Raw genomic sequence first — 12,011 nt, 5'->3', positions numbered from 1 at the left:
GGAGTTGGTGATGGACAGGGAGGCCTGGCGTGCTGCGATTCATGGGGTCTCAAAGAGTCGGACACGACTGAGCGACTGAACTGAATTGAACTGATAGAATAGAATTTTAGTTCAGTTTAGTCACTCAGTCGTGTCCAGCTCTTTGCAACCCTTGGACTGCAGCACACCAGGCTTCTTTGTCCATCACTCAGGATGTTCATCAAGTTTTTGATGACATCCAACCCTCTCATCTGCTGTTGCCCCATTCTTTTCCTGCCTTCAATCTTTCCCAGCATCAGTGTCTTTTCCAATGGTTCAGTTCTTTGCATCAGGTGGTCAAAGTATTGGAGTTTCAGCTTCAGAATCAGTCCTTCCAATGAATATTCAGGACTGATTTCCTTTAGGATGGACTGGTTGGATCTCCTTGCAGTCCAAGGTGCTCTCAAGAGTATTCTCCAACACCACAGTTCAAAAGCATCAATCCTTTGGCGCTCAGATTTCTTTATAGTCCAACTTACATCCATACATGACTACTGGAAAAACTGTAGCTCTGAATACAAGTCTTTTGTCAGCAAAGTAATATTTCTGTATTTTAATATGTTGTTTTTAATGTGTTTTAATATGTTTTAAACATATGTTTTAATATGTCTATATTGGTCTTAGCTTTCCTTCCAAGGAGTAAGCGTCTTTTAATTTCATGGCTGCAATCACCATCTGCAGTGATTTTTGGAGCCCAAGAAAATAAAGTCTGTCATTGTTTCCATCTTTTTCCTCCATATGTTTGCCATGAAGCCTTGGGACCAAATATCATGATCTTCACTTTTTGAATGTTGAGTTTTTAAGCCAGATTTTTCACTCTCCTCTTTCACTTTCATCAAGAGGCTCTTCAGTTCTTCTTCACTTTCTGCCATAAGAGTGGTGTCATCTGTGTATCCAAAGTTATTAATATTTCTCTCAGCAATCTTGATTCCAGCTTGTGCTTCATTCAGCCCAGCATTTCTCATGTTGTACTCTGCATACAAGTTAAATAAGCGAGGTGACAATATACAGCCTTGATGTACTCCTTTCCCAATTTTGAGCCAGTCTGTTGTTCCATGTCTGGCTCTAACTGTTGCTTCTTGACCCATATACAGATATCTGAGGAGGGAGGTAAGGAGGTCTGGTATTCCCATCTTTTTCAGAATTCTCCACAGTTTGTTGTGATCTACACAGTCAAAGGCTTTGGCATAATAAATAAAGCAGAAGTGATTTTTTCTGTAATTCTCTTGCCTTTTGGTGATCCACCAGATGTTGGCAATTTGATTTCTGGTTCCTCTGCCTTTTCTAAATCCAACTTGAACATCTGGAAGTTCACAGTTCATGTACTGTTGAAGCCTACCTTGGTGAATTGTGAGCATTACTTTGCTAGTGTGTGAGATGAGTGCAATTGTGTGGTAGTTTGAACTTCTTTGGCATTGCCCTTCTTTGGAATTGGAATGAAAACTGACTTTTTCCAGTCCCGTGGCCACTTTTGAGTTTCCAAATTTGCTGGCATGTTGAGGGAAACACTTTCACAGCCTCATCCTATAGGATTTGAAATAGCTCAACTGGAATTCCATCACCTCCACTAGCTTTGTTTGTAGTGATGCTTCCTAAGGCCCACATGACTTCTCTCATTCCAGGATATGTGACTCTAGGGGAATGATCACACCTTTGTGGTTATCTGGGTCATGAAGATCTTTTTTGTATAGTTTCTCCATGTAGAAGAATTATAGGATATTGTTAAGCCATTAAATAGTATATTAAACAGAATAAACAGAATATTGTTCAGCTATTAAAAAAAATAAAAATGCCAATTTCAGCAACATAGATGGACATTGCTTTCTCCATGGAAGAAAAGCTATGACAAACCTAGACAGTATATTGAAAAGCAGAGACAATACTTTGCTGACAAATGCCCGTCTAGTCAAAGCTATGGTTTTTCCAGTAGTCCCATATGGGCGTGAGAGTTGAACCATAAAGTAGGCTGAGCACCAAAGAATTTATGCTTTTGAGCTGTGTTGCTGGAGAAGACTCTTGAGAGTCCCTTGGACTGCAAGGAGAGTGAACTAGTCAATCCTAAAGGAAATCAACTCTGAATATTCACTGGAAAATCTGATGCTGAAGCTCCAATACTTTGGCCACCTGGTGCAAAGAGTAAATTCATTGGAAAAGACATTGATGGTGGGAAAGATTGATGGTAGGTGAAGAGGGGGATGACAGAGGATGAGATGGTTGGATGGCATCACCAACTCAATGGACATGGGTTTGAGCAAGCTCCAGGAGATGGTGAAAGGCACAGAAGTTGGTGTGCTGCAGTCTATGGGGTCGCAAAGAGTCAGACATGACTGAGCAACTGAACTGAACTGAGAGTTTATCATGTGAAGAGAAGGAAATTAAAGACAAATATCATATGATATCCTTTATATGTGGAACTTAAAAAAATGATACAAATGAGCTTATTTATTTACAAAACAGACTCACAGACATAGAAAACAAATGTATGGCTACTAAAAGAGACATAACAGGGAGGGGGAATGAATTAGGAGTTTGGGATAAACTTATACACATTGCAATATATAAAATAGATAAATAACAAGGACCTACACAGAACTATGTTTAATATTTGGTAACAACATATAATGGAAAACAATCCTAAAAGGAACACACACACACACACACACACACACATAAAAAACTGAATCACTTTGCTCTACACTTGAAACACACATTTTAGTTTAACTATATTCAATAAAGAAAGAGTAGTGCAGCATAAAAAAGGAAATGTACAGTTCATGGAACTTAGCACTTCATCAAAATATGATATTAAATATTATAAACTATGAGGCAATTTATAATTATATATATGTTTTAAAAATATCCTTTGGGTTAAGTTGACAGTAAAATACAGTTAAAGGATAAAAGAATATTGACCGTAAGGTTACGAGTCAAACTGTCTAGATTCTAGTAAAAAAAAACAAAAACACCATGAGCTATTGATTTTTTGGGGTAGCTTGACTGACATTCTGGACCAAGTTCCCTCTGTGAAATAAGGGGTTTTAATGGCTCAGAGAGGCTTCCCTGGTGGCTCAAATGATAAAGAATCTGTCTGCAATGCAGGAAACCCAGGTTTGATCCCTTGGTTGGGAAGACACCCTGGAGAAGGAAATGGCCACCCACTCCAGGGCTCTTGCCTGCAGAATCCCATGGACAGAAGAGGCTGGTGGGCTACAGTCCATGGGGTTGGAAAGAGGTGGACATGAGCGAGTGACTAACACTTTCACTTTCACATCAATGGTTCAGACAGTAGAGTCTGCCCACAATACAGGAGACCCAGGTCTGATCCCTCAGTTGGGAAGATCCTCTGGAGAAGGAAATGGCAACCCATTTCAGTATCCTTCCCTAGACAATACCATGGACAGAGGAGCCTGACAGGCTACAGTCCATGGGATCACAAAAATTTGGATTTGACTGAGCAACTAATACTTTGAATTAGATGATCATTAAGTTTTCCTTTTACTACTAAAATTTATAAAATGAATGAACAAAGTTTGCAATTCCATGTTACATCAAAATTGAGCACCCTTTCCTAACTCATTCTGCCAGTTGAGATTTTGGCAAAAATAATAATAATAATAATAATAATAATAATTAAGTAAAATGACCTTCACCTTTGAATAGCCCACCTGATGGGACTGAAAAGAAGGATTATTGCTCTCAACAAATGGGTCTCAAAGGTGGGATTCTGCCAGGGAGAAAATCTAACCATATTTCAGTTGGTCTGTCAACCAACTCAATTATATGTTTAAAGTCAATAAACACAGATAAGCAGAGATGGAAGAATTCATCATGTTTTCCCAATCCAGAGCCTTCTATTTAGACTTCCATTCAAATTTTGAATTGAACTTTGGGTTTCACAAGGGAAGATGGAGTGGTGAAAGGTACAGCTGTAAATCGGGAGCTTTCACATCCACCCTGCTTTTTGATGCGTGTTCAAAGGAAGTTAGCTCTCTGTCTAGTTCCTGTATCCTCATATGTTGAAGAAAGTAAAAGCCATCATATTTGTAAGAAAAGACAGGAGGATAGAATGAGAAATAAATACGAAAGGCTTTTACATTATTTTTAAAAGCTATAGACATTTCTGCACTAATGATGCTATTTTGAAACCCAGGGAGAGTGGCAGTTTAACCCAATCTGTGCTCCCTGGGTTAGGTCAGGCTGGCATGTGTGTCCATAGCGAAAGACAACTGGAAAAAGAAGATAGAGATTAAATTCAGGGGGTGCACATTATAGTCACCAAGCAGACAGAAAAAAAGGAGTCACTATGATAGAATAATACAGGCATGACTGATTTAAAATTTTTCTAAGATATTATTTTCCTTTTTAGCCTTTAATCATTAAATGTGATGCATTCTGTCCTGTTATTTCTATAAAGTTATACTGTAATAGGGTGCCACTGCAAATGTAAAGAAAAGGATTCATATTGCTATGCATTTCTAAACAACACTAACCAGTTTACATATATATATATATATATAAACACACACACAGCTGCTTGTATTTAGGGGCCTCAAGGTGGTGCTTGTGGTAAAGAACCCATCTGCCAATGCAGAAGACATGAGATGTTGGTTGTTGGTCAGATGTTGATCCTTGGGTCAGGAAGATCCCCTGGAGGAGGGCATGGAAACCCACTCCAGTACTCTTTCCTGACTGCTGCTGCTGCTAAGTCACTTCAGTCCTGTCCAACTCTAAAATGCGACTCCATAGACAGCAGCCCACCAGGCTCTCCTGTCCCTGGGATTCTCCAGGCAAGAACACTGGAGTGGGTTGCCATTTCCTTCTCCAATGCATGGAAGTGAAAACTGAAAGGGAAGTCAGTGGCTCAGTCGTGTCTGACTCTTACTGACCTCAAGGACTGCAGGCCACCAGGCTCCCCCATTCATGGGATTTTCCAGGCAAGAGTACTTGAGTGTGGTACCATTGCCTTCTCCAACTCTTTCCTGGAGAATCCCATGAACAAAGAAGCCTGGCAGGCTACAGTGCATGGGGTCCCACAGAGTCAGACAAGACTGAACTGACTTAGGGTGCATGCAGGCATATTTGTATTTATATTTACATGGCATAAGGCACAGCATGTGCAATCAGTTGAATACAAAAGTGAGATTCTGACAACCAAGAAGAAAATCAGAGGTGCAGAACAGGAATGTGTTTGAAATACAAATGTGATATGAGGTTTAGAGAATAAATCATTTATTATTATTGGGGAATCATTAAATCACTATGTCCAACTTGTTTTATACATTCTCATTCATACATTATATATGCTTTCTGCCAACAAACACATCTTTATTTTTTAATTTATTTTTTTTTAATTGGAGGCTAATTAATTTACAGTATTGTAGTGGTTTTGCCATACATTGACATGAATCAGCCATGGGTGTACATGTGTTCCCCATCCTGAACCCCCCTCCCACTTCCCTCCCCATCCCATCCCTCTGGGTCATCCCAGTGCACCAGCCCTGAGCACCCTGCTGCATGCATCGAACCTGGACTGGCGATCTGTTTCATATATGATAATATACATGTTCCAATGCTATTCTCTCAAATCATCCCACCCTCACCTTCTCCCACAGAGTCCAAAATACTGTTCGACACATCTGTGTCTCTTTTGCTGTCTCGCATATAGGGTTATCTTTATCATCTTTCTAAATTCCATATATACACGTTAGTACACTGTATTGGTGTTTTTCTTTCTGACTTACTTCACTTTGTATAATAGGCTCCAGTTTCATCCACCTCATTAGAACTGATTCAAATGCATTCCTTTTAATGGCTGAGTAATATTTCATTGCGTTTACCACTGCTTTCTTATCCATTTGTCTGCTGATGGACATCTAGGTTGCTTCCATGCCCTGGCTATTATAAACAGTGCTGCGATGAACAGTGGGGTACACGTGTCTCTTTCAGTTCTGGTTTCCTCAGTGTGTATGCCCAGCAGTGAGATTGCTGGGTCATGTGGCAGTTCTATTTCCAGTTTTTTAAGGAATCTCCACACTGTACTCCATAGTGGCTGTACTAGTTTGCATTCCCACCAACAGTGTAAGAGGGTTCCCTTTTCTCCACACCCTCTCCAGCATTTACTGTTTGTAGACTTTTGGATAGCAGCCATTCAAACTGGCGGGAGATGGTACCTCATTGCAAGCACATCTTTATAGATGATGATTCTGAAACTTGTCTAAGGTCACAGTATCATTCTAGAAAATTCTAGTATCATTCTAGAAAATGATACTAGAACTAAGATTTTAACCTAGGATAATCCTGCTAAGCTGCATTCCAACAGGTATGTCAGGTATCTCCTGTTATTTATGTTTTTGTGGACTCCGTTTGCCTTTTGCCTTAATATCTCCAAGAAGAAGGAAAGGATGTTGAAGAAGGGTTCTGTCTATTCCAGTTAATTACTTTTGCACACATTCTGATCTTCATTCACCATGATGTTTATCATTACAGACAAGTGGATTTTCCCATGTTTCTGCTTCTTGTCATCCTAAGTAGAAAATTTTTCCGAAGATTAGGATATTTAGCCTCTGAACTCGCGTTTCCTATGAATTATACATTAATTAGTGTCAGACTGGATATGGACTCACAGCATACCCAGATGAATTGCACAGATACCAAGGCTAAGCAACACTTCATTTTACTTTCAATCTATTGAACAATGAGGTTAACCATGTTCCATCAAGATTTACTAAGTTGAGAAGTATACCAAATTAATGTGCTCTTAAAAAGAGCATCTTACTTGTTCATGATTTCTGAAACAACATTTATACCTCAATCAAACCAGCAATAAAGGCATCCTCTCTTTATTTTAAATATCAGACATAATTCATGACATTATCTTTTGATGCACTGGACATTGAAGGTCTCTGTTCTGATGACCTTGAGTATAAAGACCAACTGCTCTTTTTTTTATTATATATCAGAGTCATTATGTGATTAATTCTTTTTGGAATTATGAAACTAATGAAAAAATATACTAAACTAAGTTATAAGTCTTTTTTTTACAAAAGTAGAAAATAATATAACTTTCAAAACATGTTATTCTCTTGTCTTCAATAAACTTACAAGTGCAATTAAAATAACTATTTCATTTACATATGTACATTTTGAAAGTGAAAGTCACTCAGTAGTGTCTGATTCTTTGCAACCGCATCAACTGTAGTCTGCCAGGCTCTTCCTGGGATTGATTTTCCAGGCAAAAATACTGGAGTAAGTGTTGCCATTCCCTTTTCCAGGGGATCTTCCCAATCCAGAGATCCAACCCAGGTCTCTCGCACTGCAAGTGGATTCTTTACCACAGAGCCACCAGGGAAACACATTTTACATTTAATATAGGGGGTAATATGCATTTTACCCCCTATATTAAATTATTCTAAAGAAATAGATATGTGATGAACATGCATAAACAATTATAAGATTCCCTCAAAATTAAGACTCTACATTGGGGATACATATTAGATATAGATTAAAGGGATTTTACTTGGAAGCAATGAGATGGGATTGACTTACATTAGAAAGAGGATTTTATAATGCAGATTTAGAGAAAAAAAATGTTCCACTACTTCACTTGTCAAAACAGAATGGCAATCTGGGATAGCCACTTCACACATTTTCACATTTGGTGTGACAGCTGATTTTATGGACAGATGGTAATGCTTTCTTCATATTCAAAGTCAACAGCCACTTCAGCTAGAAGGAAAGCACCTGCCATCTTTTCTACTAGCATCTAACTTCTCCATATGCTACAGAAAATAATTCCACAGACTTTCTTCATGTGACCCAGTGACTTTCATGCCAGATGAAGGGAGGGAAGATAAGCTGCTGAAGATGTTCCGACACACAGTTGGAAACATTCTGAGAAGTACTGGCACTGGAGCAGCATGGGGAACCAATGGAGTCACAGCAGGCATCAGGTGACAAGAATTATCTTTTTTATCCTACTCACTTTCCCTACATTAACATTTATCAAAATGAACTATAAATTATAGTTCCAGAAGATAATTAAAGAAGGGTTCAATTAATATGTAGGTTTGGAAAACACCCTAAATTATGACTTCTCTGTACATTCGCATGACCCTCTAATTAATTAGTGGCATTGAGGCTTCCCTGGTGGCTCAGACGGTAAAGCGTCTGCCTGCAATGAGGGAGACGTGGGTTCAATTCCTGGGTCGGGAAGATCCCCTGGAGAAGGAAATGGCAATCCACTCCAGCACTCTTGCCTGGAAAATCCCATGGACGGAGGAGCCTGATAGGATACAGTCCATGGGATTGCAAAGAGTAGGACATAACTGAGCAATTTCACTCACTCACTCACTCATGAAGAATTACAGTTTTGAAAAATCTAATGTTTGCTCAGTTCAGTTCAGTTCAGTCGCGTCCAACTCTTTGTAACCCCATGAATCACAGCACGCCAGGCCTCCTTGTCCAACACCAACTCCCGGAGTTCACTCAGACTCACGTCCATCGAGTCAGCGATGCCATCCAGCCATCTCATCCTCTGTTGTCCCCTTCTCCTCCTGCCCCCAATCCCTCCCAGCATCAGAGTCTTTTCCAATGAGTCAGCTCTTCGCAGGAGGTGGCCAAAGTACTGGAGTTTCAACTTCAGCATCATTCCCTCCAATGAAATCCAAGGGCTGATCTCCTTCAGAATGGACTGGTTGGATCTCCTTGCAGTCCAAGGGACTCTCAGGAGTCTTCTCCAACAGCACAGTTCAAAAGCATCAATTCTTCAGCTCTCAGCTTTCTTCACAGTCCAACTCTCACATCCATACATGACCAATGGAAAAACCATAGCCTTGACTAGATGGACCTTTGTTGGCAAAGTAATGTCTGCTTCTCAATATGCTGTCTAGTTTGGTCATAACTTTCCTTCCAAGGAGTAAGTATCTTTTAATTTCATCATTGCAGTCACCATCTGCAGTGATTTTGGAGCCCCCAAAAATAAAGTCTGACACTGTTTCCACTGTTTCCCCATCTATTTCCCATGAAGTGTTGGGGCTAGATGCCATGATCTTCGTTTTCTGAATGTTGAGCTTTAAGCCAACTTTTTCACTCTCCACTTTCACTTTCAACAAGAGGCTTTTTAGTTCCTCTTCACTTTCTGCTATAAGGGTGGTGTCATCTGCATATCTGAGGTTATTGATATTTCTCCCAGCAATCTTGATTCCAGCTTGTGCTTCTTCCAGCCCAGGGTTTCTCATGAGGTACTCTGCATATAACTTAAATAAGCAGTGTGACATTATACAGTCCTGACGCACTCCTTTTCCTATTTGGAACCAGTCTGTTCTACGTCCAGTTCTGATTGTTGCTTCCTGACCTGCATATATTCATTAAATATATTTGAACACAGAACTTAAACAATTTTTCTAAAGAATTATTTTACTCCAAAAATATTTTAAGAAATATTTCCCTGTACAATCCAAGAATTGTAATTTTTTCTATATACAAACATCAGGTTATTCATGCAAAAAGACTTAATCCTCTCTTTTCTTTAGTTAAAGAAACATTGTTCCACAAAAGTTCCATGAGAAAAGAGATTTTTGTATTTTTTCCCTCATAGTTTATTGTATCTCCAATGCCTAGCTGAGTTGCCAATACATAGAAGGAACATCACATATATATTGAGTCAGTGATAAGGCATTGGTTCCTCATCTCTTTTCATCTCTTATCTTCCACTCCAACATCCATAGCTCTCTTGAAAGTGAAAGTGAAGTCGCTCAGTCGTGTCCGACTCTTTGTGACCCCATGGACTGTAGCCTACCGGCTCCTCCGTCCATGGGATTTTCCAGGCAAAGGTACTGGAGTGGGTTGTCATTTCCATGTCAACTAGCCTGACTGTTAGCTCTCTCACTTTACCTGAGTCTGGTTTTTGGATCTTCTTTGTAGTAAGTAATCTAACTTACTACATTCTGACCCACTATTTCTCATGACTCTGAGTCTGCCTTACCTAACTTCTGTTCTACTCTGACCTCTGAACCTGGGTGATTTCTCCCCATTCTGCCTCTTATTTTCCCATTGTAACTTCTCTCCTGATACCTAAATTCAGTTGCGAATACATAAAATAGCACAAGATTCAGTACAGGAATAAAGCTCATCCAAAGAATACAGACCAGCTGGACTCGGAAAAACATCTAGAAGTACTGTGAATCGGAAGTTTTTTGAACAATCTGAAGCCTGGAAGCACCAGTTGGGGCATATAAAGGAGTGGGCCAATCACCAGAAGCAAACTAATGCCCATGTGCAAGTTAAGGAAGCTGGCCAGAGGGTAAAATCAAATGGGAAACCAGCATATCTGAGGAAAAGGATATCAATTCAAACAACAACTAGCTTTTATCTGTCATGTGCACAAGTGTCAGGCAAGCCTCCATGAGTAACAAAGAAGCGCTGATACAGATATGCATTATAGCTTAAGATTGAAAGTGTCTTGAATGCTTGATCCCCTCCAGAATAGAATAGTCTCATAATACAGAAGGGAAGGACGTGCTGTGAGGGTGGGACAGAGCACTGAAAGCTTTTCTGTCCTTCTGTAATTCAGACAAACTAGATAGTGAAACAGAATCAGCTTCATTTCTGTTCCCTTACAGAATCAAGCATGAATAAAAGACAGAGAAGCAAGAATAGAAAGGGTGATTGGTACCCTGAGGTGGCATGAATATAGTGAAATAATTTCCCCACAGCATTCTTATGACTAAATGTGCTATGCCTAATGTGGTGAGTCTGAGAAAAAATTCCAGTCATTCATTACGTTTAAAATTGAGTAACTCCCATGTGAACAAATGCATATGTACAAGGATGTTTGCTTCATTGGTTTAAGTAGCAAAGGATCATAGACAACCTAAATGTATGTCAATAGGAGATGGCCTTGATGTACAGTTATAGTACCTTAACTATATCAATTAGAGATTTAATATAATAAACAAGGCTACATAAATAGAATAATCTGCAATATTAAAAATCACTGTGATATACTGCTAGTGGGAGAAAAAAAGGAAGACATATTTTAGCATATGTGTGTATACTATATGTATATATTACATACGTCTGAAACATATGTTTATGTAACTAAAGTGCATCTTCTGACAGATACAATAGGAACTGACATAGTTGCAGTCTCTGAGGGATAGAATATTTTCACTGTAAAACCTTTTGTACCATTAGTAGTTTTTACCACATGCTTGTATTAAGAAATAAAACCCATCCTATTTAGACAACAATACCTATATTTTCTCTCAAAGAGAAAGAGGAGAAAAGAGATAGAGGCCAAACGTCACACTTTTACTTCAGAATGTCTCATATATGCTATCATTATGATTAATTCATTTAATAATCGACATAGTAGGAGTTCTCAATCTGGAGTCCAAACCCACAGAGGATACATGAAAATTGAATGAAAAATTTCTAGTATATCTGCTCATAACCATTATTTCTCAGGAGAGGGTTCATAGTCTTCATCACATTCTCAAAAGAAATTAAGAACTAAAAGCTGTTAAGAAACATTGTTTGGCTTGGGCAGATTTTATAAAAGGTTTTTGCCAACTTTTGTCAGTTTTTTAAATTACATATGATATTATTTGATAAAATAGTCATGTGATATATTTGCTTAGTAGGGTGATAAATGTTCATCTTTTTTAAGTGAATACTATGGTTTATAATATGAGCTCAGAGTTCTATGATATAAATTTATAACAATGATATCTTACTCTGTGCTTTTAAATGAGAAAGCACAGACCCCTCCTTTGTACTTTTCAGGTGACTAGAGATTCCTGAAACTGCAGAACAAACAGAACACACCTTTGGCAGCATCCATTCTACCCAGGAATTGCAAAATTCCATTTTGTATTGAAACAAAGTTAGATTATGCAATATTCAAACTTATTTTTGAGATGACACTTGAAGTTAAAAGCATTCTGTATTCCAGGAAAGCACACAATTCTTGACTATTGCATCCAAGAATTTCC

Source organism: Capra hircus, chromosome 26 (assembly GCF_001704415.2).
Source record: "Capra hircus breed San Clemente chromosome 26, ASM170441v1, whole genome shotgun sequence".
NCBI lineage: Eukaryota > Metazoa > Chordata > Mammalia > Artiodactyla > Bovidae > Capra > Capra hircus.
The sequence above is the reverse complement of the archived record's forward strand: the minus strand, read 5'-3'. Positions refer to the sequence as shown.